This window comes from Dreissena polymorpha, chromosome 2 (genome assembly GCF_020536995.1).
Source record: "Dreissena polymorpha isolate Duluth1 chromosome 2, UMN_Dpol_1.0, whole genome shotgun sequence".
Classification (NCBI taxonomy): Eukaryota; Metazoa; Mollusca; class Bivalvia; order Myida; family Dreissenidae; genus Dreissena; species Dreissena polymorpha.
In genome coordinates, this window is record NC_068356.1 from 51,412,989 (window position 1) to 51,427,155 (window position 14,167).

At 34.1% G+C, this 14,167-nt stretch overlaps 2 long non-coding RNA genes across 4 annotated transcripts in view; one reads left to right on the plus strand and one right to left on the minus strand.

The window, feature by feature from the left end:
* Nucleotides 1–227: 227 nt before the first annotated feature.
* Nucleotides 228–14,167, minus strand: part of LOC127867028 (uncharacterized) — a 39,516-nt gene continuing 25,576 nt past the window's right edge. The window contains exons 4-6 of one of the 3 annotated variants that reach the window (XR_008043223.1): nucleotides 13,916–14,162; nucleotides 647–1,692; nucleotides 228–444 (exon numbers count right to left, since the gene is read on the minus strand). This is a non-coding gene — a long non-coding RNA (uncharacterized LOC127867028). The remainder of the gene's footprint in view (nucleotides 445–646; nucleotides 1,693–13,915; nucleotides 14,163–14,167) is intronic. The other 2 variants (XR_008043224.1, XR_008043225.1) reach the window with 2 other exon arrangements.
* On the plus strand, nucleotides 9,253–9,880 carry LOC127867036 (uncharacterized). Its single transcript, XR_008043233.1, has 2 exons — nucleotides 9,253–9,294; nucleotides 9,686–9,880. It is a non-coding gene; the product is annotated as an uncharacterized LOC127867036 (long non-coding RNA).

Sequence of the window (14,167 nt, forward strand, 5' to 3'; positions counted from 1 at the left end):
TGAAGACTGAAAGGCCGACAATTTGACACAATAAAGAGCTCTATGCATAAGCCGTAATATTTTTTTTGCAGAAAAGCTTCAATAAATTACAATAGTAATACATCTAATTACAAGAGTTCCGCGGTCGGAGATGACCGCGTTGAAGCCGGATTTTTGATTTAAATGACAGGAAAGTACCTTTCGTGTTTTTGTCAATGCAATACTTAAATTACTGAAATATTGTTCAAAGGTCAAAATGAAATGTAAGTACTTTTCAAGGCATGAGCAAACCTTGTGTTATGTTTTGAATGCATGCATATACATGAACAACAATAACATTTAAGGTCACAAATATGAACTTGAATTGACAATTAGGAAAGTTTGATCTCAATTTTTTTATTAGCAAATTAGTAACATATTGTTTGAAGTTTCCATCAATTTCATTATCAAATGTAAGAAAATAAACTTAGATGAAATGAATGACCTTGAAATGACCAGTGGTCATCTAAGTGTGCTTGCAAACCTTTACGTCAAGTTTGAGATTCTAGGTCCAAGCATACCAAAGTTATAACAATTTTAACATTTTAACATTGAAGGTCACAGTGACCTTGACCTTCAAATGAATGACATTGAAATGAGCAGTGGTGATCTTCTAGTACTGGCCAACCTTTATGTCAAGTTTGAAGACTCTAGGTACAAGCATACCAAAGTTATAACATGGAATAAGAACTTTAACATTTTTACATTCAAGGTCACAGTGACCTTGACCTTAGAATGAATGACCTTGAAATGACCAGTGGTCATCTAAGTGTGCTTGCAAACCTTCATGTCAAGTTTGAAGACTCTATGTCCAAGCATACCAAAGTTATAACAATTTTAACATTTTAACATTTAAGGTCACAGTGACCTTGACCTTCAAATGAATGACATTGAAATGACCAGTGGTCATCTTCTAGTACTGGCCAATCTTTATTTCAAGTTTGAAGACTCTAGGTACAAGCATACCAAAGTTATAACATGAAATAAGAACTTTAACATTTTTACATTCAAGGTCACAGTGACCTTGACCTTCAAATGAATGACCTTGAAATGTCCAGTGGTTACTTACTAGTTCTGGCCAACCTTCATGTCAAGTTTCAAGACTCTAGGTCCAAGCATACCAAAGTTATAACAACTTTAACATTTTTACATTCAAGGTCACAGTGACCTTGACCTTCAAATGAATGACCTTGAAATGTCCAGTGGTTACTTACTAGTTCTGGCCAACCTTCATGTCAAGTTTGAAGACTCTAGGTCCAAGCATACCAAAGTTATAACAACTTTAACATTTTTATATTGAAGGTCACAGTGACCTTCACCTTCAAATGAATGACCTTGAAATGACCAGTGGTCATCTGTTAATCCTGGCCAACCTTCATGTCAAGTTTGAAGACTCTAGGTCCAAGCATACCAAAGTTATACCATGAAATAAGAACTTTAACATTTTTACATTCAAGGTCACAGTGACCTTGACCTTCAAATGAATGACCTTGAAATGACCAGTGGTTACTAACTAGTTATGGCCAACCTTCATGTCAAGTTTCAAGACTCTAGGTCCAAGCATACCAAAGTTATAACAACTTTAACATTTTTTATATTGAAGGTCACAGTGACCTTGACCTTCAAATGAATGACCTTGAAATGACCAGTGGTCATCTGTTAATCCTTGCCAACCTTCATGTTAAGTTTGAAGACTCTAGGTCCAAGCATACCAAAGTTGTACCATGAAATAAGAACTTTAACATTTTCGAGCACGCCGCCACCCCGCCCGCCCGCCCGCCCCCCCGCCCGCCCGACAACATCAATCTATAAGCCGAGATTTTTTCGAAAAAAATCCGGCTAATAAAAATATAATTATCAATGGCATGAGGACGCTAGTGTGATAAATAAATGAGTGTTAGAAAGTGTAAGGAGTGCTTTGAAAATAAACATACTACAAAGCCATATTAAAAGCAAAGCACATGACAGTATTTACATGTAATTTTAATTTGATGGGTTTTGTACAAAGAATGACGCTATTGAGGAATATTAACATACAACTGAAAAAACACAACTTCATATGATGCAAATTGAACTGTGTACTCGTGTATATTGAAAACTCGTTACTAGTGAGTATGAGTGACACATATCTAACATTTTAACACACATATATCTATAAACATATATATTTTTTTAAATATTTTTTACCTCTGTTTGGTGTCAAATGTAATTTATTGTTTTATGATATTGTTCGTGCATTGCCGTAACATCAAATCTTCATACGGAATGACGTAGTTTTAATTAACCGATACCCGCTAAATACGTTAACTGTTTTATTTTTATATTTTGTTTAAATACTTTATTTTTTCATCAATTAAACGGGCTAGTATCTTTACGGTGTACAATTTCTGATATTCTATATTGGACATAACTTTTAATTTGTAAAATATGTAACATATCTTATTTACGTAACTTTTAAGTATGTCGGAGGTAAATTATCTTACCAAATGACTGCTTAATACTACCAGGAAGATGAGACGTGGTGGCATCATCAATTGTGTTTAATGACCAGATTGTCATCTGCCACCCAGTGTGGTTTATGACACCATGTGGTTAGTTAAGTCTGGACAATATCTGATCAAAACGAGATAATCGGATTATGCAGAACAAAGAGGCAATTTAACACTGGAATGCAAAGGCATACACGATTTAAAGATTGATGCAAATAATCAAATGAAAAATATTGCATTTAATTTAATTAAATGCTTTTTTTTAATGTGTCAATGTATTAGTTTTCCAAGACAACCAAGACCATGTAATGACGGCCTTAGAATTTAGAAAGAAATTCATCCGTTGATTAATCGGTGCTCTCTTATATGTTATCGATTGTAAAGCAGTGTAATGGCGGACGCGGAGAGAATTCAGGGGAGATAATTATGTAATGACTAAATTAACGGTCTATACCTGAAAATGAAAGAGTTTGTGTTTCGCTTTGATTTTTTTCTTTATATTTGTTTTTATTATAAACAATATCTTATGATTGTTTTATGTCTTAAAATTATTTTATTTTTTTTAATTTTAAAACAATCTTATATGATTGTTTATATTTGTTTAAAACAGTATTTACTTGTTAAATCTGCATATTTAAATAATTATGGTATTGGAAACATTATTTTGGAAATAATCTATTAACTTGTGTACATAAGTTATGCAAGATTTTGATATATTCATATGATACCATTATATCCATTTTCTTAATTTGCAATAAAATAATAAGATGCCAAACATGACCTGTGTTACATAAACAGTCAACATAATAACAAGACAATACCTAAAAACACCCCTTTTCACACCACTAACAATAAACAGATAACAATCTGTCAGGCATTCAGAGCTAAACAGGGTACTGATTATCAGGGGTAGATAAGGCTACTGATAGGGTTTGCCCAGACATAAGGCTGGAATGAGGTATAAGACTTTTGATTGGTTCAATTTTTTGCACAGGAAATTGTTTGAAAACAACAACTTTTGAAAAACAAGCTGGTTTCAGCAATTGAAATGACGCCTTATCTATGATCGCTCCGCCCACTAGAATTGATCCACAAATCAGCGATTGATTAATCGGGCGCACTCGTTAGAAACACCTGTCCGCCATTTTCTAGACAAGCTACATGTTAAGGTTCACTTTTATTTCAACGAGTTTTTTTTGTTTTCCTCTTAAAAAAAACGATTAAAAATGGTTAAACGGTGTCAATGGGGATAATGTAACTCGGACAATCGATATCCTGAAAGATTAGTTGGTGACATTTAATTGATATCGTTTCCAAAGCCGAAAAGAGATCTTGAGAAGTGTAAGAGATGTATAAATACATGCGGTCGTCACCACGAACAACTGAACGTCATCACTGTCAAAGACAACTATAATATATTTTTATCGGATATACTATCAGATTTAAATCGTTTATGTTATCGATCTGATTATCACATAATATTTCACTTTTTTTAAATAGTTTTATCAGTTACTAGGTCAGAAGCGAGGTTCATCTGCATTACTTGAAGAGAAATAAAACCCAGCATGAAGCCTAATTCATGCTGTGTTTTATTACTCTGATAGTAATGCACTTAATTGACATCATACATGTTATTTGAAGGTGACATGTAATATATTATCTTATTAACCGTATCTACACATTTGCACTCATGTGGTGTCACCAATAAACGCTTTTAATCCACACTAGGAGCTCGAATGCCTAGATCTCTTTTTTTAAACGAGTTTCGTTTATTTTGTTCGGATTAAAAAACGGAAATGAAATATGGCGAAAAAAGGTGTAAAAAGGGTTAATGCAACTCTGACATTTGGCAGTGTCCGACAAATCCATTGCCCGGAGCCCGGGGGCTACCAAAATTTTTCATCGGGCTACTGAAATTTTCCAGCTGACGCCCGCCGGGCTACTAATAAATCTATAAGAGCGGTAGCCCGGTCACGCTATAATTATATTGTTGGCTATAAGTATGCATTGTGCTATTTCATGCCAGAATAAAGATATGTAATGTTATATTGACAGACATACGTAGGATAAACACGCTGACCATGTGTTTGTACACTGTGTATTGCTTATAATCCGAAAACAAAGTGCAATCAATTATCTAATCAGTCACCAATCACTTGCGGTAATGTCTTTAACAGTAACAGTGTATTTTAATCATCCAATCAGAATCAACATCTGTCGTCTGCTAATAATATAATGAGAGCCGGTTGGATAGTTGGCGCGCATGATGCAACATCATTTCGCAGTTTGGAATTCTTTGTTAACCGCAACAATGAGTAATAGCGACAACGTTTTTGATGTCGTTAAATATCCAAGGACGCCGAACATTAAATAAATCAAAACAATAGCGGATTCTTCAAAACGGTAACGAAACCGAAAATGAATATTAATGACAACTTTGTGAATGCGGTTAACACCTGCTAATTAGTTTGCATTGTCAATTAATAATTGGATTAATCGGCTGTTAATCAATAATCCCATATATGCCCGATTTATATTTTTAAAACCAAATTATGGGTGGGTAATATAGACGATAAGAGTCATAAACACAAACGTTTGAAATTTTCTAAAGTGTCAAATGAATTTCGGCATATGGTTCTATTTAAAGATATGATGAAATAAGCTCCCAATCAGGACCGTTGTATTGCAACATGCGTAAATAACCTGCCACGGTTTGCACGCGTTTTGTACAGCTATTTTAGGTTACAAAATTCTACATTTAAGAAATGAATTTCTTTGTCCTGATAAAAAGCGCGCGAAAATTGGCGTGGGTGTATGTATTTGTAAATAAAAATTTCGTAGCGGGTACAACATTGAGATAATTTAATTTCAATTAAAAGTTTCGTTGAGAATTTCAACTAAAGTACCGAGGTATCTCGCGAATTATTTGGCATTGACATTTTCTCTTAATAAAATATCATGTAAACACGCTGTATCGTTACCGTTACGCTGTATCAGTTCCTTCATTATTGAAACAATTATTGTATTGTATACTGACTGCACACAAGTGTTGTAACATACGGATGCCATATGTTAATTCGGACAGTACTTAAAGTCGGGCAAAAGTAAATAAATGATTTGATGCTCTTGATTTCTTGAAACTCGGTATTTGTTGTTAAAAAGGGCAATTGCATTGATTAATACCATACGAGTCAATCGTATTGATCATCTAAATGCTTTATTTACGTTTACGACTCAACGTGCTGTCCGAATTTAAGTACACATACATGTGCACATACATGTAATATCTTCATGTAGTATATGATTTTCTTTGGTACATTTACATTTAAGTACACGGTGCCTGTACTGTAACTTTAATTTACGATTTTGACTGTGTACATCAGACTACTTGCTGTTTTATGTATATGTATGGATACATATTATGTATACAGAGCTCCAGATAAGGGTCGTATTTTCGTAATTACGAATTATTTTCAAGTCCGTTACGTATTTATTTTAAAATCTTGTCGTACCATTAAGAATTACAAAATCAAGTTACGAATATTATTTTTACATCGGTTCGTATCGATTTTTATTGAGTTCTTTTCGCGTATTAAAGATCTTTGCGGTGCTTATATAGAATGGTTATCGGGTTTGTTTAACAAAGCGCATTTTTTCCAATAAAAGCGGCGTATACAGTCTATCTGTCAAAAAACATTGGCGGCGCCCAGAGAGCGTCCTAAAAAACTGCAAAGCGTCCAAAAACACGCTTTTAACAAATTGTACACAAAGTGAGCCGAAGTTAAATGTTTCGAAAGACATTATAGAAAAGATCTAATACGATGTTGTATGTTCAGTTGCCGACACAGTTGGAAAAGCTAAACAAAAACGCGACACGACGGGTCCAAACTTAAACACAAAAAACACCCGTTTTAAATGTGAAATATGTACAAATTCATCTAAGGCATGCAATCTAAACACAGTTTGGGCATATGAAGGTATTGGAAAAATAAAATTGTATAATACTGAAAAGACACTGTTGAACTCGTATAAATAAAATTTCTAGTATGTTTATTTTGAATTTTTTTTGCATGAAAATAACCATTATTATTTATTTTTAGGTCATTTAGAAAAAATAAGAATTATTTTCCAAAACTTAGAAGTTACGTTAAGAATAAAATTTAAGAGTTAAGAATTCTTTTTGAAAATCTGGTAGTAATTTAAGAATTTCACAAAACCTTATCTGGAGCTCTGTATATGTAAATGAAGAAATAAAATAAAGATGAAAATCTGCCTCTTATCATTTTGTAGGACAATTTTATGGGCTACCAAATATTTTTTTTGGTAGCCCAGTGGGCTACCTGAAAAATAAGAAATTTGTCGGACACTGCATTTGGTATCCAGAAAGATAAGTTAGATGAATTAAATTTATACCATTTTCAACGCGGCAATGCGGTCTTGACAAGAGCGAGTGGAAGCTTCAAGAATTACCGAGATCCCCTTTATCGAACATTAATTTATTTCACAAACTTGAAATGTCATATAAGCAATAACTAAGCATTATTAAGTATGTATTATGTCACGTGTGCATGTAAAATAATTGAGAATTTTGGTACCAAATTCGTGTAACTTTACGAAATCCCCGTTAAAAATCGCGTTTCTGTGTGTGTCAGAAACAAGTGAAAACCATTTTGTTATTATTTTAATAAAGACGTATCGATAAATGCTATTGTAAAAGAGTTATTATTACTGATATTTGTTAACCAATAAATGTGGTTACTTCGGGGAAGTCGATACCTGCGCGAGCGTCTGATATTGGTAGCCTTATTAATTTATAATAGCCTGACCGTATTCCATTTCGTACAACGCTAATTTTATATCAGACAATGTCCCAACTTACTGTGTTGTTTTTGCGCTTTTAATTATAGTGATTGATAATTGTCCCGTAAGCAATGTTTAATATGATTAATATCACTTTTATACGCAATAACATGTGGGATTGAGGTACCCACCCGGCGTCAGAAAGCGCGTAAAATGTCACCAAATTCCCAGTTATAAAGCGCTATTTCGTGTTAAATACACGGGTAGGGGGGAATGTTTCGGTAATAATTTTGTTAATAACACGGGTAAATACCGGTGAAGTGTTAATTTATTGCAAATACCACCATTACACGTAATAACGGGTTCGATTTCGGTAAGCGCCCAAGCGTTTGAGAGCGTGTTTAATGTACCAATTTACCCGTTATAAATAGCTGATGTTCTCTTTAATCGTATATTTTTTGCATTTGCAGAATAACTAAATGGCATCAACCACTTTACAAGTGTAATATGGTGTTAAACAAGTCCATAAAATCATCCGGAATATCGCGTAAATCTATATGCAGTCTATAGGCAAAGAAGCCATTTTGGTGTTAGCTTGTCTAGGTTTTCTTCCCGCTGAGCCACGTGATTAAGTGGGCGGAGCGATCACTGATAATGCGTCATGTCAATTGAATTGAGCTAAATTAAATTAACATTAAGACTTATAATTCAGGGCTTTTTTTCCTGACTTTGTGAAGCGGCCCTGGCCCCCTTACTTTGTGAAAAAATGAGTCGCGAACTTTTCAAAATTGTGAAAACATGAGTTGCAATCTTATCAAAATTGTGACAAATTGAGTCGCGAACTTTTCAAAATTGTGAAAAATTGAGTCGCGAACTTCTTAAAATTGTGAAAAACCGAGTCGTGAAATAATGAAAATTGTGAAAAACGGCCCATTTTGTAAAAATTCACGGCCATGTTAGGTTTGTGAATTGTCCTTTTCAAAATTGTGAAATGTCCTTCCACGGCCACTCATAAATAAGGAAAAAAAGCCCTGTAATTGTTCTGTAAAATGTATTGAAATACTGTCAGCATGAAGTATTGTGTGATGAAAACAATATGTATTTTACTACAATTTTGAAATCAACAATAAGTTTGTTGGAAAAGAAGTTCAACTGTTTTTTTTTGGAATACTGAAGAACAGTTTTAACAGGTTTGTATTGTCTTTTCTTCATCCTTTTTTTATTTAGTTTACTGAATTAATTATGATCATTATTATATTTATGTATTGTCACTGGGAAATGTAAATTGATAAGTTAATGTATTGCAACTTAAAAAGGAAAAACAACACAATTTGAAGCAAAAATAGATGAACATACACATGACAAAGTGTAAATGTTGTGTACAGTGAATTATTGTGGTTGTGTTTTATGATTATTGTCATCTTTATTGTTTTTTATAGATATTTCTGGTTATTACTGAACAGATTTCTTTCCCTCATATTTTAATTTTGAAGGTTAAACGCTTGCCCCAAGAGCAAAAGGGGTAATCATACTACCTGATGTATGGACTTTTACACCAGGCTTTTACCCTGCACGAGCTGGCCAACTTGAGGGGAACTGAAGTGGGCAAACCTCGCCCTGTCCGTGAACAAGAAAGCTGGATTTGTTGAGAGGTAAAACTATACAGGTTATTGCATTTTAAAAGCGTCACAATTCTGACCAATGTGACAAATATTTTTAGAGTTTGAAATGTGATAAAAGTAAATTACAAGCTTTGGAAAATTACCAATTGTAAATATTTTGTCAAAACTCCTTTTCTTTTTTTGGTTCCAGAGTATCATTTAAGCTGAAATCCAGCATGAAACCAGGGAGGTGATGGCCATCGCACAGGCCATGTGCCGACTATTCACTTTCCACCAGCTTGTGACTTGCTCCATGAAGGGAGCAACAACTACAACTGGGACACCAAGACCAAGCCTCCCCGCTGCTGAGAGAAATGCAATCATTGGTACTTTTTCTTCATCATAAAAATTTGAAGCACCAGTTATCCATATAGAAATTCAATACACATTCTACAAATATTTTTCAGATCACTAACTGTTTACAGTCGCATAAATGATCATTTTATTACATCATTTGTGAAAAGGGGGAGTTTTTATAATCCAAGTGACAGTTAACAATAGTTTTATTTTTTTATTCATGAAGACAGGGATTGAAAAACTTTGTCCGTGTCTCTAGTCACTGTCTCCAGGACAATCAGTAATAAACTCATTTGTGTTGACTTCCTCAATATGCAAATATTTAACCTCTTTTTCTGGCTAGAGTATTTTCTATTTAAGAACAGATTTTGTTGTTTTTTTGCATGTTTTTAAAATGAATAGTCTATTATATTTTTTCAGATGTCATAGCCAAAACCTTTGACAAGCCTCTGGTTGATGTTGAAGAAAAGATGAGAGGTTGTTTAAGGCATCTGCGGCTGATGCACAAGTAGACTGAAGTCTTTGTAAATAAAATGTGCTGTTAAAATGATTATTTAACCATTGTTTTCACTTTGTTATGTAGATTTGCACCTGTTTCAACAACATTAACTTATTTTTATGCTCCCGGTAGGGTCTCATATAGCAGTTGAACTGTCCGTCTGTCTGTCTATCCGTCCGAAAACTTTAGCATTGGTCATAACTTTTGCAATATTGAAGAAAGCAACTTGATATTTAGCATGCATGTGTATCTCATTGAGCTGCACATTTTGAGTGGTGCAAGGTCAAGGTCATCCTTCAAGGTCAGAGGTCAAAATCCAATGGAAGAAATAAGCAAAGAGAGATAATTTCTATACCTGCCAAATGATAAATAGAAATTTTATTTCAAAGCGGCGCAGTAGGGGGCATTGTGTTTCTGACAAACACATCTCTTGTTTGTATTTATTCCACACAATCTTACTTTTTTCAGTTCTTTCTTTGTGTTCAATGTTATGTTATAACACTATTATATTTTATTATAACAATGCCATGTCTGTCAAAATAGTTTTATCATGCCGTGTATATGGATATATATGTAAAGTTTTATGTTTTATCGTTTAAAAAAGTAATTAGAATTAGAATTTAATTTATGATATTTTTGTTCTAATCATAAAAAAGTTTTTCAGTTTTCAAGTGGGTGAAAAGTGGGTTTTTACTGAGCATTTAACAGGTTTTAAAGCTAGTTTTAACTGTGTTTAATCTGTGAAAAGCACACATTTAGCTCACTTAATGCTCAAATAAAAACCCACTTTTAACTCGCTTAAGAACAGGAAAAACCGACTTGATGTGTAGAAGCGGGTGTAAAAGCCAACATAAAGAAGGCAAACACTCTAACTTTTAACCAACTTAAGTTGGTAAAACTCGGTTTTAAAGCGTGTTTTAACTGCGTTTAATCTGAGTTAAGCACACATTTAGCTCACTTAACACTCAAACGAAAACCCACTTTTAACTCGCTTAAGAACAGGAAAAACCGACTTGATGTGTAGAAGCGGGTTTAAAAGCCAACATAGAGAAGGAAAACACACTCACTTTTAACCCACTTAAGTTGGTTTAAGTTAGTTTTAGTTGGTTTAAGTTGGTATAAGAAGGTATAAGCGTGTTGGTTTATGTGAGTGAAATCCAGGTTTTACCTACAAAAAACCAAGTCTGTAAGCAAAAAGTGTGTTTAAAAGACACGCTTTAACCCGGTGCCAATACCGCAGGGTTTAACACGATTTAACACGGATTAAAACCGGGTTTTGCCCACTTTTTTGACAAGGGAAGGCCCACCTCCTGCAAGTGACTACCAAGTGTCACCCCTCTTTCCCAAGCACGATTTTTTCGCAACCGCGTATTACATGTATTACAAACATTACAAACAAATCGGACACTTTTTTTTTCAAAACCAGAAATGGACGAATTTAAGTGCTGACGAAATAGTCATTTTTTTTAAAAGGACGAAATGTCGTGCTGACGAAAATAAATGGTTTCACAGTATTTAACATTCCTGCCAATCCCTCTTAGAGTAATATTGAAGTCTACCTTTAGTTTCAATTAACATCACACACATCAGGGTGTTTTATTTTACTATACATGTATCACTACTTACACATAGGATTGTTATATAATATTTAAATGAATAACACTACCATAAAAGCCCATAAGAAACATTGAAATATGATTGAATATAAATAATGCTAAATTCATGTTAAAATATATTACGGTAAAACAGTATAGCAAGACGGTATAAAACAAGATGTGTTTGTGAAACACAATGTCCCCCTATATGACGTTTGACCTTGAAGGATGAGTCCGATGACGTTGACCTTGACCCTTCAACACTCAAAATGTGCAGCTCCATGAGATACACATGCATTTCAAATATGATATTGCTAGCTTCAATATTGCAGAAGTGACATAACATGAGCAATTTGACCCATATATTTGACCTTGAAGGATGACCTTGACCTTTCACCACTCAGAATGTGCAGCTCATGAGATAGACATGCATGCCAAATATCAAGTTGCTATCTTCAATATTGCAAAAGTATTCATAAAATAAGCGATTTGGGCTACATATATTTGACCTCTGACCTTGAAGGATGACCTTGACCTTTCACCACTCAAAATGTGCAGCTCCATGAGATACACATGCATGCCAAATATCAAGTTGCTATCTTCAATATTGCAAACGTATTCATAAAATAAGCGATTTGGGCTAAATATATTTGACCTCTGACCTTAAAGGATGACCTTGACCTTTCACCACTCAAAATGTGCAGCTCCATGCGATACATATGCATGCCAAATATCATGTTGCTATCTTCAATATTGCAAAATTATTCATAAAATGAGCGATTTTGGCCACATATATTTGACCTCTGACCTTGAAAGATGACCTTGACCTTGACCTTTCACCACTCAAAATGTGCAGCTCCATGAGATACACATGCATGCCAAATATCAAGTTGCTATATTCAATATAGCAAAAGTTATTGCAAAATGTTAAAGTTGGCGCAAACAGACCAACCAACCAACCAACAGACAGGGCAAAAACATATTGTCCCCCACTACTAAAGTGGGGGACATAAAAATACTATTCTGCAACAGAATGTGTTATTATTTGTTTCAAATCTTGTTTACTTACATGTAAGTTCAAATACTTCTTCAGAATGTGAATCAAACAGAAGAAAGGGAGAACAAACAAATGTTTCTCTCATACAAGTGTATAATACACAAATTATAATACGTTTAAAGAAAGTAAGCATACTAGTATTACGCATGAGGAATTTGAGTTGAAGCCTATGTTACTATTTTGTATACCAGACTATTGGTATATTTAATATTCTAGTCTGATCGGGAAATAGATTTATCCAACCTCATCAGTGATTTTTTATGCTAAAAATTACAGCCGATTTTCGGCTGCTTCCCAATCGCAAAAACACACGTTTTTTTCCAAAAATCTGACCAAAATTTCCCAAAAAAAGCCCAACTTCCAAAAAAAAAAAAAAAAGAAAGAAGTCTCTTATAACTTAATTATGATTTCTTAAATCTTGGTCACAACTTTATTTTTTAAACATCCTACAAAACTTATAACTTGAATTTGTCATTTTTGTCCATAAATCATTCCCAAACTTGCCACTTTTATTGATTTAAAAAAATCCCAATTTGACCAGACTCCTTTTCTAGAAAACTCCCTGAACATGCACTTAAAAACAACATGAATTCTGTTACTTATAATCCTATTTATAATGCTTAATTTTTCCCAATTTCATGGTTTATCGCGCTATATTTCCCAATTTCACAGTTTATCGCGCTAATTTTCCCAATTCAAATGGCACAGGCTGTAACAAATTAAAGCAAAAACAAGAGTTCCGCGGTCGGACATGACCGCATTGAAGCCGGATTTTTGATTTAAATGACAGGAAAGTACCTTTCAAAGTTATAAGAACTTTAACATTTTTACATTCAAGGTCACAGTGACCTTGACCTTAGAATGAATGACCTTGAAATGACCAGTGGTCATCTAAGTGTGCTTGCAAACCTTCATGTCAAGTTTGAAGACTCTATGTCCAAGCATACCAAAGTTATAACAATTTTAACATTTTAACATTTAAGGTCACAGTGACCTTGACCTTCAAATGAATGACATTGAAATGACCAGTGGTCATCTTCTAATACTGGCCAATCTTTATTTTAAGTTTGAAGACTCTATGTACAAGCATACCAAAGTTATAACATGAAATAAGAACTTTAACATTTTTACATTCAAGGTCACAGTGACCTTGACCTTCAAATGAATGACCTTGAAATGTCCAGTGGTTACTTACTAGTTCTGGCCAACCTTCATGTCAAGTTTCAAGACTCTAGGTCCAAGCATACCAAAGTTATAACAACTTTAACATTTTTACATACAAGGTCACAGTGACCTTGACCTTCAAATGAATGACCTTGAAATGTCCAGTGGTTACTTACTAGTTCTGGCCAACCTTCATGTCAAGTTTCAAGACTCTAGGTCCAAGCATACCAAAGTTATAACAACTTTAACATTTTTATATTGAAGGTCACAGTGACCTTCACCTTCAAATGAATGACCTTGAAATGACCAGTGGTCATCTGTTAATCCTGGCCAACCTTCATGTCAAGTTTGAAGACTCTAGGTCCAAGCATACCAAAGTTATACCATGAAATAAGAACTTTAACATTTTTACATTCAAGGTCACAGTGACCTTGACCTTCAAATGAATGACCTTGAAATGACCAGTGGTTACTAACTAGTTATGGCCAACCTTCATGTCAAGTTTCAAGACTCTAGGTCCAAGCATACCAAAGTTATAACAACTTTAACATTTTTTATATTGAAGGTCACAGTGACCTTGACCTTCT